A 14,365-nucleotide genomic window follows, 5' to 3' on the forward strand; every position below is an offset into this window, starting at 1 on the left:
TAGATATTTCTCATGTACAGTGCACCCTGGATATAATGCCATGTTTTTGCCAGAACGGATTTCCTGCCTATATAATACCCTGGTTATAATGCCATACTGGATATAATGTTTTTTTAACAAAAGTCATTTTCCCCTGGTTATAATGCCAGTTGCACTGGCTGTATGTAGTATACACGTACATGTTGAGTCCCTTTGCTCCTCAAGGAGTACAGAGGATTAAGTCAAGTAAGTCATGCAGTATACACACCTTAACTGTTTAACTGACATCTTTCAGATTAATTGACCAAACTTATTAATGCTTTAAGTAGTTATGCTCACCAACAGTTTGCCATGAACGAAAAAGCTACCAAGCGCAAACGTTACGTATTAGACATTGGAGGTGAGGTGAGGTGAAATTGGGTTTAACGTCGTGCTTGAGAATATTTCGCTCATATGACGACGTGCATGCGTGTGTATGTGTATGTGCGGCTGCTTGTACTAGCCCAGACTTAAGCTGGTTTTATAGTGCTAGCCCACTGAGATACCATGCCGCAGTGAAGCATGAATACCCCACTCAGACACATTATACTGACTCCGAGCCGACCAGTTCTTGTTAAACCCATTAATGCCGAGCGCCAGGCAGGGACCAACAAGTACCAAATTTTAAGGTCTTTTGGTATGACGCGGTCGGGGATCGAACCCGCGACCTTCCGCTCTCCGGGCGGACGCTCTAACCACTACACCATGGAGGCGGTCATTTTGAAAGAAGACATTGGAAAGAAGAGAGATATCATCCACTACTCATCAGAAAATAGCAGATCATTTCACATCTTTCTGGGATGTTCCAGTCGAAAGAAGAACTGTGAGTGAAAGATTTCTCTAAACCATTGTAGATCTAAATGTAGTTTGCATGTATGAAATAGAGAATGATCAACAAAGTAATGACTCGTTTTCTTTGAAGCAAAAGGGCCTCAAACTGTCCTAATAATGGCCTCAAAATGCCACCCTCCTACCTTGTTATAATGCCACCCTGGATATAATGCCATGTTTTCTCCTGGACAAATGGTGGCATTATAACCAGGGCGCACTGTATTTACGGTCATTTGTGACCAGTTTCGAATTGTACCCATCTAGCTGTAAATGTTTACTGGCACCTTGGGTATCTTGGGTATACCCTTCCCTTTGTTCGGGTACATGAACTCTTATTTTGCTTTTATTGATGATTTGTTTCGCGTATTTTTCATATTTCACAAAACGGAATTCTTGTTATTCCCTGAATAAAGTGGGGAGTCCGGATCACCAGCGCATGCTGCTTTCTCTGACGTCCGTGTGCCGGATGTAAGAACCTTGGAACTTCCGGCCGTAATCATCAAAAGACATTGCTTGACTGTTAGTGGTCCTATCGCTACTGGGTAATGAAGCGGGGGTTGGATCTGGTTCTGACTCGCGTCTGGTGTTGCAGAACAAATTGGCTAGGGTCTCTATTTGTACCGTCGTCATATGAGCGAAATATTCTCAAGCACGACGTTAAATCCAATTTCACCTCACCTCACCTATTTGTACCGGTAGTGATCCACGTGTGCAGTTTTCGAAGGGAGTGTATAGCTTAGGTCAAGAAACTTTCTTTTTATTGCAGTGAGAAAAGTTGCTCTTTTGGTCTTCATGGGACTTTCCTGGTCATGATCAGGCAATTAATTTTGGAATCAAGTCTATAACCAGTGGTGTATCCAGACATGTTGGCTGTCCACTTTGTCCTTAAAATACCAAATATCATAGAATAGAGAACACACACACACACACACACGCACGCACGCACGCACGCACGCACGCACGCACGCACACACACGCACACGCACACACACTCACTCACACACACGTGTGTATACAAGAAATGGGCTTCATGTATAACCATGTAGCGCGTGGGAATATGGAAGTGATAACCGAACACTTCAGCTAGGTTACCCTGACAATCATATCATAAACATAACAACCATAACGGAAACGTGCCCGCCTTAGCGAACACACGATAGCTGTCCCTTGGGAACCATCGGTTTTTCAGTCGTTTGGCAACCATAACAACCAAAACAGATTGTTTGATCGTCGTTCCAAATATTGGCGAGTCAACAATGAAGCATACAACTATATGCTAAAGATAACTTTTAACTTCATAACCTACACTGAAACATCGGTCTATGCAATAACCAAGACGTTGTTGTCCATGCAGTCGTATGCTTCATTGTAAACCAAAACAGTCTACACTATCACAAACTGTTGGATTATCTATCATTGTCACAGATACACGACAGTGTGCACAATCGTGAAAAAACCCCAGATTCAGTCAGTGTCAGGTTATGTGTGTCTGTAACAGACAATTGATATCAAAAGATGACTGGTATCATGTGATGAAGTGGTCAGTCACCAGATACAACGCTCCAAGTGAACTACCTGTGTCGAGTGGATCTGTCTCAGCCCCAGCCCCAGAGGCCGCAAGTTGTCGTGTACCTCGGCTTGATGGAGACACGTTTCCCGTAGATCCTGTGATATATATATGAAGACATTCTAGGAGTTTCCATCCGTGTATGTCACATGCCTGATATATATAGATTACAGAAACGAGTGATAGAGATTACAGAAACGAGTGATAGAGATTACAGGAACGAGATATTTCTAACGTTTTGATTTATGCACTCGCGAATAAATAAAAACGTTTAGAAACATCTCGTTGGAATATGTTGAACTTCCATATTCAACACACACGAGTTTTGTGATCTATCAGGACGGAAAAACAGTGTGATCCATGATGACATATCAAGCAGACGATGCGGGATGTAAACAAAACGAAATGGAGAAAACTCTGTCACGACCACTTTACAGTTGAAAATCAACAAATCAAAATATTCAGTTGAAAAATAATACTAATCCCCAAGACACCGTAACTGAATTTAATATCCACAAACCTAATGTTTGATTGACATATTTGGTCAAAACCTGCTTGAATGGAGGTATAATATTAATTTAAAATATCAAGGTGGCAACGGAAAGTACGGCATTATGACGTCACTATCGTTGAATATCTAGTTTGGTTACACAAAACCTGTTTAAAATAACCAAAATTATCTCATAAAGATCACGTGTGTAGTAATAAAATAGAAAGAGACACGTTCATCATATATGTACCTACATCATCATGTTGTACGTACATTCAAAAACACCTGACACGTTGACATGAATAGGTAAATTGCATTGCGTTGTGAATTGTTTGAATTTAACGTATGTTGAACTATTTGTTACAAGGAATAAGTTTATATACTGTTCAAAAAAAGTTCGTTTTACATGGGTAAGTATATCAACAGTGTTTAAGGCTGAAACGATACCTAACTAGACTGGGTGTAGGATCATAAAGCAAAGGATAATTAACAAGATCTGTGTGAAAGTGAATCAGTACCATTTTGACGTCAACGTTCGAACGACGTTTTAAGCATATAGCCAAAACGCATCCATCAAGAACTGTACGTGCAGCTGTGTTTTGTTAACAGAGAGAGAGAGAGAGAGAGAGAGAGAGAGAGAGAGAGACACACACCGAATAATAACACAACTCATGTAATGACGTATTCATACACACACGCACACATACACACGCACGTATGTCATATAAATCAGGATGACTGTTTAATTATACTCGGGATAACGCAATCCCATCCTCTCAACTAAACGTGCGGTGTATGTACATGAGTCGCGGTAAGTGTGGGTGTAGCTTTTCAGTACGATTCCTCCATGCTGTCTTTTTCGCAATACTTTCTGATCATTCTGTTCAGTTACCATAGCATCACATGATGCAATACATCACGTCATGTACATGCACCTCCTACAGCTGTGTGCACTCACCGAGAGAATGCATTTTCAGTTTATGAAAAGTTTATCCCCCGCCGTGATATTCCTGGAATATTGCTAAAAGCGGCATAAAACCCAACTCACTCACTCACTCATTCAGTTTATGATATAAGGCCCGTCCGACCGCCCCAGACGGGCTAGATTTTTGACGACCGGTCTATATTTACAGCTAGCCAGACTGATGGTTTGGTAAGATTTTTAGATAACATGTTTCCTTACAAATGAGTAAATTAATCTTAAAATAATCTATTTTTCAAATTGAGCGTCACATTTTGACTTGACAATTCCTCTGAAATGACTGTCGTGAATAGACTGTTAGACAGTAAATACATGTCTCAGGTTCATTACATTACATGATCGTAAGTCACTGATGTAACCTTAGTGCAGTGTTAAAGAATGGGAGTAAAGGTTGCTTCGTGAAAGGAGCCCCAGGTGAAACCCAGATGCTTGCTCTGTTTAGAATTTAAACTACCTCTTGCACGGGCCGGCCCATAGGCGAGAATATCTACTTTTGGCCCAAATTCATTATTTGCAGGTTGTAAATGAATGAAAGTAACATGGCACAAACTTCAAATCATAACATAATTCGGCTATTTTAGAACTTTATTAAAACATCTTACCCATTGGCCAGATTTTTTCACCTTATTAATTCGGTTAATTTAGAGCGTTATTTACCTTGGCTCAAAACTCATGCTTTTTGAGAGTCCACAGTGGGCGGAATCAGTTTCGCCTTTTGGCGAGTAAAACTGCATTTCAAAATCCATTTGTTTTGGTTTGAAAACAACATATATCAATGACTATAACCATTCTGACACTTGACAAAATTCTTTAAACGTTTAATAAAAACAATACAAATTGCTTCATTTTATCCTTATGATCAAAGTTTGAAATGAATGAAAAAAATAAATAAAATGAAATACTGAAGATGAAAACGATTTATCAATGAAACAAGTGCCACGAACATATATATACGATGTAGATATATTTGAGATGACTTCATGTGTAGCGTCAATGTTGAAATGCAACATGAACGTACAGGAAAAATTTGAGTTTTCACACAATAGCTAAATTGAGAGGCATATCTTGTTAAACCAGGTTGTTTTCAAGAGTAAATATATATAATTGTCCATCGTTTTTCACAACCCCTTTACAGACCAGTATGTGCACACGTTGCGAAGTTTGTTCTATTCCTATCACAGTAAACAAGGTTGTTCAATGACACACATAAAATATCAATATATTTAAACACTAACTTTACATGACAAACAAGTTAATGCACAGTTCGACACCTCAAGTGATTAAAAACAATCAATTCAAGATTTCGAAAGTATTTGAAATAATTAACTACAGTGGAATCTGTCAAATCAGGACACTTTGTAAAACGGTTTTCTCCATAATCCGGACTACACTCTGAGTCCCGGCAAAATTGTTTTTAATTTATCATTAAAGCTTGCCCTATAATCCGAACTCCCTCAATTACGGACTAAAATAACCGTCCCGACAATCAACTTACTAAGAGAACTATGCCTTGAATAAGCATCACGATTACTCCTGTTGGGGTCCTAATCGCAGCCAATTGCAACTCTGACCACAAGGCAATAGGCAGTTACCGTCTTTGATGTAAAACGTAAGTATGTTCTAAGATTTTACTGACCCCTAATGTGGGATTCTCTGTTTGTTTTCCTTTTTATACCGTGCAGTCAGTCTTTTTGTCACCTGCTCATCTCACACCTAATATCATGTGTTGTCGATAAAATGTATATATGGAAAGCAAATTACATTTGAAAGCGGCAGCATACATAAAATGAAACATACAGCTTTGTGGATGACAAACTCCTTATTTACTGCATAGAGCGATGTTTCGATGTAGATTCTTACACCGTCATCAAGCTTCGATAAAGTTGGATGTTTCATTTCTTATTCACCAACTTCTGGAAAGCCGATCAAACAAATAACAATAGAAATGGTGGACTTTCTCAACGATAGCATATTTGTAAAATGTGGGGGGAGCCATTTAGACAAGAAGTAGGCATGCCCATGGGCACAAATTGTGCTCCCCTTGATCTGTTTCTTTATGCATATGAATCAGAATTTCTGCCTGGGTTGACAAAATCCAAACAAGATCATTTGGCCAAGAAGTGTAAGTTAAGGTTCAGCTGGTATATCGATGATTTAATATCGTTCAATAACCACCAAATAGCCAATTCCCTTCCACTGATTTATCCACCTGAACTTGAAATTAAGGAGACAAGTGAGACCGACTCAACGTTTTCATATTTAGAATTATGCATAAAGATTCAGAGTGACAAAAGACTCTCCACACACTTTCCTTTCATGTCGAGCAATATTCCAACAGCTCCAGCCTTTGGTGTTTCACATTTCACAACTTTGAGGTACAATCGCGCAAGCACTCATGCTCAAATTTGTTTAATCAAGGCTACTACATTCAAGACCTCAGTAAAGCTTTCAATAAGTGTTCTGGTAGACATGTGGAGGACATTTTCTAAATTTGAGGTATCAGTGACAAAATGTTATGTCTGATGTAACACCCTATTTTGTCTTGTACCACACGTTCCCGAATTATTTCAGGTGAACAACTGACAAGACTTTGCATATGTTTATGACGGGTGCCACCAGTAGGGCATGGTATGCTCACCTTTTCGCGAACGCCTGGTATCATCAATATTTCATAGTGATTCATAAACACATGCCCTGTCATCGTATCGCATGGTGACAATCACTTGATTGTCTGGTCAAGACTCGATTTGTTTACTAACAACATCATACAGTTGTAATACAAATATATGCTCATGATATAATCACACTTGTACAATCGTCTCTGCTTTTAGCAGAGGTTTCTTATGGATGTCGAGAGAGTTATGTTTTATGCGTATGGAAGTGCAGCAAGAGGAATTTTCAGTTGAGTTAAAACAAACAAGTATTGAAAGATTAACCGATAGCACGATGACTGATTAATTACTTTTATCTTGCACAGCGGATTTGTCAAAGGTGTTGTTTATGTATTTAGATTTACTAACGTAATTGAATATACCAACATTCTGTCCTAAAGTGCCTGTGTACAAAAGACTACGTCCTTCCTTCAACCGCCAATACTGATCATTGTTGGCAAAGTAAATTACCTTTTTAAAGAATGGTGGACATCATGTAGGTAGTTGTTAGGTAGGCTATCTTGGGGGACCAATGAGGCAATACACCAAGGTAAAAAAACATAAAACAGTCACGTGACCAGTTGAGAAACTATCACTAGTTATGACGTCATATCATCGGGGTTTTTTTTACTGTAAAGACCATGACATTGAACATGGATTCTTTGTCGGCTGCAGATGAATGGCATATCGTTCCTTTATGTGGATATTGATGGATACATTCCTCGAACAGGGAATATCCTGATATTATTTGTACATCGTAAGTCTGTTTTAACTTTATATTTGTATTTTGCTTTCATTCATTTGTTGTAGCATTCAACAGAATCATTTTGTTTTGCCGTGAATTCTAATGAGACAGACAACATACACTAGGTCGCACTTATGGTGTGTGTGCGAAATATGATTCACGTTGGCAATCTATAACATGCCTAGATATTACAGTTATGCTACAAATTCACTAGAAACAGATATTGTACATTTTATTAACTTTCAACCCCTGAAAGTCCGGGTTTGAATCGATCTTCAGTAACCCATGCTTATCGTAAGAGGCGACTAACGGGATCAGGTGGTCAGGCTCGCTGACGTGGTTGACACATGTCTTCGTATCCCATTTGCGTAGATCGATGCTCATGCTCTTGATCACTGGATTATCAGAACGCCGCCATATAGCTGTACTATTGCTGAGTGCGGCGTAAAACTAAATTCACTTCCTCATTTTTTAAGTTTCAAAATACATACAATAGTAATAATATACTGATTAGGATTATGAGACAAAATATAAAGACGTATTTTGACATCGTTATTTTACAGTCCTAACATGTTTTACCACTGGCAGATGAGGTCAGACTTCAAAATGTTTTCATGTGTCATCATAACAATGAAGATGGAAATACTAACAAGTAAAACAGTTTTCATCTTTGTTGATCCATGTATACTTAAATACTACCATTTGCGCTTGCGGGTGACGCAGCAGAGATCTCAAACCAGTTACGAATTCTGGGATATCATCCGGGTACTCTCGGGACAAAAACGGAAATTGCTCTGGATCAGTGTCCACCCTACTCTACTCTGTTCATACCAGCAGTATGGGCTGTTTGTAAAACAAACACAAATATAATAACCGCCCAATTTTAACTTTCTTATGAGTGTTTCTGAAAAAGGTGTTGTGCCATTAAGAAATATTCAAAACGTAAATGCAGTAATATTTATTTCTTTACAATTTGTCGAACGATGGAACGTCGATATTCCCGGTCTGACAGCTTCTCCAGGCCAACCGGGAGGACAAGGACGACAATCACCTGGACTACATTCTTTAAGTCGATATCCTATGGTAAAGCTTCTGGTCCACGCCAATTGTAACAAAGAGGACAATCACCTGGACTACATTTGTCTTCTCGATATCCTGTGGTGTAACCGGTTATGGTGCTTGTCCATTTTGTCCTTAAACAAAAATAAAAATTGTGTAAGAGACACACCTACCTACCTACCTACCTACCTACCTTACCTACCTACAGTTTACTGCCCCATAGAAGGCATCTATCAAGCGTAGAGCGTGACTTTCATCGGCGTACGCTCAGTTAGCTCAAAAACGGTTCACTAGATCTCTAAATCAGTCGTGTGTAACGATGCGGTAAATGGGCATTTCTATAGCCAATTAACCTTTTGTGTGTATCAGATTTCGGGTCTCCGGTAAGTCAGAATTGTCACCCACGCATAAGGATATAAAGCTAATTAACACTAAAAGTGAAATATATGCACAGTATTTTATTAAATATAAATGTATAAAAATATAAAAAGTGAATGTACTGTAATAATAATATTTTGATGGTGGTCTGACTGGTGGTTATGTTGTCTTGCAAACTTTACAGGGATGTATGTTCTTTATATCTCCAGTATATCGTCTCCTTGTAAGTGTCCTTCTTTGTGTACTCATAACCAGCAGTAATATACGTCCACCTTTAGGATGAGGCACAAACTTGACCTGAACGCAGTAGCCACAACGCAGGTGAATGATGTCCCAAACACTTCATACTGACCTTTATATCTACATCACATTGTAAATTGTTCGCAAGTTCAAAATACCCAAAGTGAACAAAACTCATCAAATCAAATTGAACAATAATCACAAGTTAAAACAACACTTTAAAAACATTTCAAAACTTAAAAACACTAAGTGAACAAAATTCATCAAAATCAAAGTGAACACAGTTTACAAAATCAAACTATATTTATCTGGTGAACTCGGTTATTTGAGTTAGCTTTCACTTAGTGAACACAGTTCAGATACAGACTATAATCCCCCAGCCCTAATCCCCTTAATCCCCTTGAATTTCAGTTTTGTTCTAGCTGAGAACACACCCTTTCATTACATGACGATGACAAGAGCATTTGACAACCGTTAGAAACATTTGGCAATCATTAAAACGTCCAATTGACTACCATAACAAACAGACAAAAACAGAGCTGAAAGTCAAGACGTACAGTTATAACTCACAAAAACATATACTTTTTACAACAATAACAAATAATAGAATCCCATGACGCTTGGTAATAATATCACTTGAGTGAGTGTGGTAATGTTAAAGCAATGTAGTGCATGGGCATTCGATCGGGCGTGATAACGGCAGAGGATCAAACACTGCAAGCCCCAACCCCGACCAGTACATCCACTGCAAGCCCCAACCCCAGAGGATGCACATACCAGATTTCATGTAGTACATCGGGGAAAAACGCTGCGACCTGTCAACACAAGACTCAAAGAACACCAAACTTCCGTCAACAAGCTCGACCAGAAGTCTGCCATATCAGAACATACTAAAGAACAAGGACCACACCATCAAATGGGAAGCCACCAAGATCTTGTCCACTAACAACAACAGCTGGCGCCAAAGGAAGCTTCAGGAAGCCATAGACATACGGAGATGTCAGCCAACAATCAACCGTGACCAAGGAATCTACCTACCATGTGCTTGGGACTCACTCATTGAATTACTTGTTCATCGCTATTGCTTATCTCAGCACACTGGCCTCTTGCATGTTTAAACAGTATCGCTGGCTTCCCTGTGTTATTCTTTACCCTATCAGTTACCATGTTGATTTAGCGTATCACTTGCTTCCTCAACGTTTGTACTATATCCCACCAATCTATTACCATGTTGTTTTAGTGTATCACTGCCCTCATGTTTTTATTACATATTCTTTCCTCATCATTGTTAACTTGTTAAACATGTTTTCTTTGTAAGTAATGTATATATATATTCTCCCTTAAACTCCCTACCATTCACCTGATGAAGGAGCAAGCATACACTCCGAAACATCGTGTTATTCACAATAAAGAAGTGTTGACATCCATAAATCTTGCTTTTCTTATGCATTCCACTTCTAAATGCCCTTCAAAGATTTCACAGATTGTTGGTTGACATTCTACAAGTTGGTGAGTCATTATGACTGAATGATGCTTAGCATTTAGCTTAATAATGAATACTGAAACGTCACAAAAGTTGTTTATCCGTATAGACGTGTGCTTCATTATTAATTAAAACAGACTTGACTATCACAACAAACAATAATCTATCATTGTCACAGAGATACCACAGTGTGTACAGCCGTGGAAAACAGATTAACCAGTGCCCGTTAAGGTGCCAGGTTATGTTTGTCTGTAACACACAATTGATATCAGAAGATGACTTATATTATGTGACGAAATGCTCAGTCCATAGATACAACACTTCAAGTCAAGTGAATTACCTGTATCGAGTGCATCTGTTCCAGCCCAAGAAACCGCACCTTGTCGTGTACCTCTGCTTGATGGAGACACGTTTCCCATAGACCCTGTGACATATATATATGAAGACATTCAAGGAGATAAATATATTTCCCATCCCTGTATGTCACAAGCCTGATAGTAGAATAGAATGAGACAAGTTCATCATATATATACTCAAAGGCAACAGTAAGTGTGATGAACATATTTGTTTATATTAATAATAAAATATTTATAACGCATTTTAATATTCTATATAAAACTTGATCCATAACCCATACAGGGTCCTGTCAGTAGTTTTTGTTTTGCATGCGTTTTTCGTGCTATCAAGAAGTCCGTGGAAAAAAGCATAAAACGAGCCCAGTAAAAAGTGTGGCTCTAAACCTTGAATCATTGTCACCCAAAATCATTGTTTAGATGTCGACCGGTCCGAAAACACAAATTTGGAAGAATCTGCTTGCATTTCTCTATGCCAAGGCTAACTGAAAAGGAAAGATGGCACACCATTGGAATGCTTGAAACTGGAACATCCCAGCGCAACGTTGCACAGTAGTTTTTGTGCACAGGAACACCATATGCCGCTTGTGGAGACGTCATCAATAAAACGTCGTCGTTGCAGACCGTCCCAGCCACACTGACAGCCCGAACAGTTCCTGGTGTCAACAGGACATCGCCAAGGACCATTTGCCGGCGTCTTGCTGCACATACATGCGCGACGTCCTGCCAGTTGACAAATTTTGACATTACGTCACCAACGTCTACGACTGCAGAGGTGCAGACAATATCTGCGGTGTAGAGCACGTGGGTGGAGACATGTTCTCTTTACTGACGAGTCCAGATTAACGTCTTTCCCTGGTCGCTGAATCTCCAGATCTGTCGCCGATCGAACAGGTCTGGGACGGAATGTAGAGGAGATTGAGATCTTGGCCAAATGAGACCGGCCAAATCCCCACGGATCAGGAACTCTGCCAGGTGCTTCCACAAACATAGAATGCCATTCCACAAGACTTCTTGCTACGTTTGATTGGCTCCATAAGGCGCAGGTGTCAAACATGTGTCCATGCTCATGGTGAACCCATACGTTATTGACTGAATTGAATTTCATTTTGACCGTTCTCTTACTGTGACCTCATTGTGTCCGCCAGAAAAGGTTGAAATGTACCATTTGCAATCCTATTTTGGAATGATTTTCTTGCATTATTAAAAAAAGTCTCACCATGAAAATATCAGTTGTAAATTCACATATCTAACTTCAAGTCAATCACCCTAACGTTTTCCTTTGAGTATACCTACATCATCATTTGTATAAATACAGCCCGAACAGTTCCTGGTGTCAACAGGACATCGCCAAGGACCATTTGCCGGCGTTTTGCTGCACATACATGCGAGACGCCCTGCCAGCTGACAAATTTTGACATTACGTCACCAACGTCTACGACTGCAGAGGAGCAGACAACATCTGCGGTGTAGAGCACGTGGGTGGAGAAATGTTCTCTTCACTGACGAGTCCAGATTAACGTCCTTCCCTGGCCCGCTGAATCTCCAGATCTGTCGCCTATCGAACACGTCTGGGACGGAATGGAGAGGAGATTGAGATGTTGGCCAAATCCCCACGGTTCAGGAACTCCGCCAGGTGCTTCCACAAATATAGAATGCCATTCCACAAGACTTCTTGCTACGTTTGATTCGCTCCATAAGGCGCAGGTGTCAAGCATGCGTCAATGCTCATGGTGAACACATACGTTATTGACTGAATTGAATTTCATTTTGACCGTTCTCTTACTGTGACCTCATTGTGTCCGCCAGAATAGTATACAATGTGCCATTTGCAATCCTATTGTGGAATGATTTTCTTGCATTATTAAAAAAGTATCATCATGAAAATATCAGTTGTTAATTCGCATATCTAGCTTCAAGTCAATGACCCTAACTTTTGCCTTTGAGTATACCTACATCATCATGTGTATAAATACATGCACATTCACATAATTCTGTGTACATGAATAGTACTGTGGATGGTTGCAGTCAACGCGTGTTTAACTAAACTAACGGGCAAGAGAAACAATATGTTGCCCATACACTTGATATTAAATTTCACTACCCTTTTTCACAATGGTGGTTTATGGTTGTGTAATATCAATGATTTTCACTTGGTATCGCGTCTTTTGCCTTTAGTATATTTGTAAGGAATGAGTTGATGCATTATATTTTCAATTTGTCATTACACTGTATTTAATTCTTTTAATGACACTAACTTTTACTATCTCAGTTATTATAAAAGTTCATTCTTCATGTAAATGGTATGAAACCTAATACTCACGGCCGCCTGTAGCTCACCCTCTCTCTATTGCATTCGCAGCGACAACCACTCCCTGGAACTGGAGAGATTATAGTTATATACACTCCTGTCCTTTCTAGCATGCAGTATAACATAACAACTGTAATGCATAAAACCACAATTTCACACATTTTCGACAATATGCTGGCCTATATCATACACATTGGGGCAAATGCAATCACTTTAGCTTCCTATTGATGCGAAACAAAAGGACTTTATCATCCCTTACGACTTACCTGAAATCGATAATAGGTTGCGTTTCAGGATATTTTAGAACGTTATTAAAACATCTTACCCATGGGCCAGATTTTTTCACCTTATTAATTCGGTTAATTTAGAGCGTTATTTACGTTTGCTCAAAACTCATGCTTTTTGAGAGTCCACAGTGGGCGGAATCAGTTTCGCCTATTGGCGAGTAAAACTTCATTTCAAAATCCATTTGTTTTGGTTTGCAAATAACATATATCAATGCCTATAACTATTCTGACACTTGACAAAATTCTTTAAACATTTAATAAAAACAATGCAAATTGCTTCATTTTATCCTTATGATCAAACTTTGAAATGAATGAAAAAAAATAAAAAATAAAACACTGAAGATGAAAACGATTTATCAATGAAACAAGTGCCACGAACATATATACGATGTAGATATATTTGAGATGACTTCATGTGTAGCGTCAATGTTGAAATGCAACATGAACGTACAGGAAACATTTGAGTTTTCACACAATAGCTAAATTGAGAGGCATATCTTGCTAAACCAGGTTGTTTTCAAGAGCAAATATATATAATTGTCCATGTCTTTTCACAACACCTTTACAGACCAATATGTGCACACGTTGCGAAGTTTATTCTATTCCTATCACAGTAAACAAGGTTGTTCAATGACACACATAAAATATCAATATTTTTAAACGCTAATTTTACATGACAAACAAGTTAATGCACAGTTCGACACCTCAAGTGATTAAAAACAATCAATTCAAGATTTCGATAGAATTTGAGATAATTAACTACAGTGGAATCTGTCAAATCCGGACACTTTGTAAAACGGTTTTCTCCATAATCCGGACTACTCTCTGAGTCCCGGCAAAATTATTCTTAATTTATCATTAAAGCTTGCTCTATAATCCGAACTCCCTCAATTACGGACTAAAATAACCGTCCCGACAATCAACTTACTAAAAGAACGGAAATTGCTCTGGATCAGTGTCCACCCTACTC

General features: G+C 39.0%; 1 long non-coding RNA gene across 1 annotated transcript; it reads right to left on the reverse strand.

Moving 5' to 3' along the window:
• Positions 1-8,227: 8,227 nt before the first annotated feature.
• LOC124258833 lies at positions 8,228-13,234 on the reverse strand. Its single transcript, XR_006893695.1, has 3 exons — positions 13,121-13,234; positions 10,785-10,868; positions 8,228-8,477 (listed from the first exon to the last, which is right to left on the reverse strand). It is a non-coding gene; the product is annotated as an uncharacterized LOC124258833 (long non-coding RNA).
• Between the last annotated feature and the right edge of the window lie 1,131 nt (positions 13,235-14,365).

The sequence above is a fragment of the Haliotis rubra genome, unplaced genomic scaffold (assembly GCF_003918875.1).
Source record: "Haliotis rubra isolate DU_JTF1 unplaced genomic scaffold, ASM391887v1 Scf70, whole genome shotgun sequence".
Lineage (NCBI taxonomy): Eukaryota > Metazoa > Mollusca > Gastropoda > Lepetellida > Haliotidae > Haliotis > Haliotis rubra.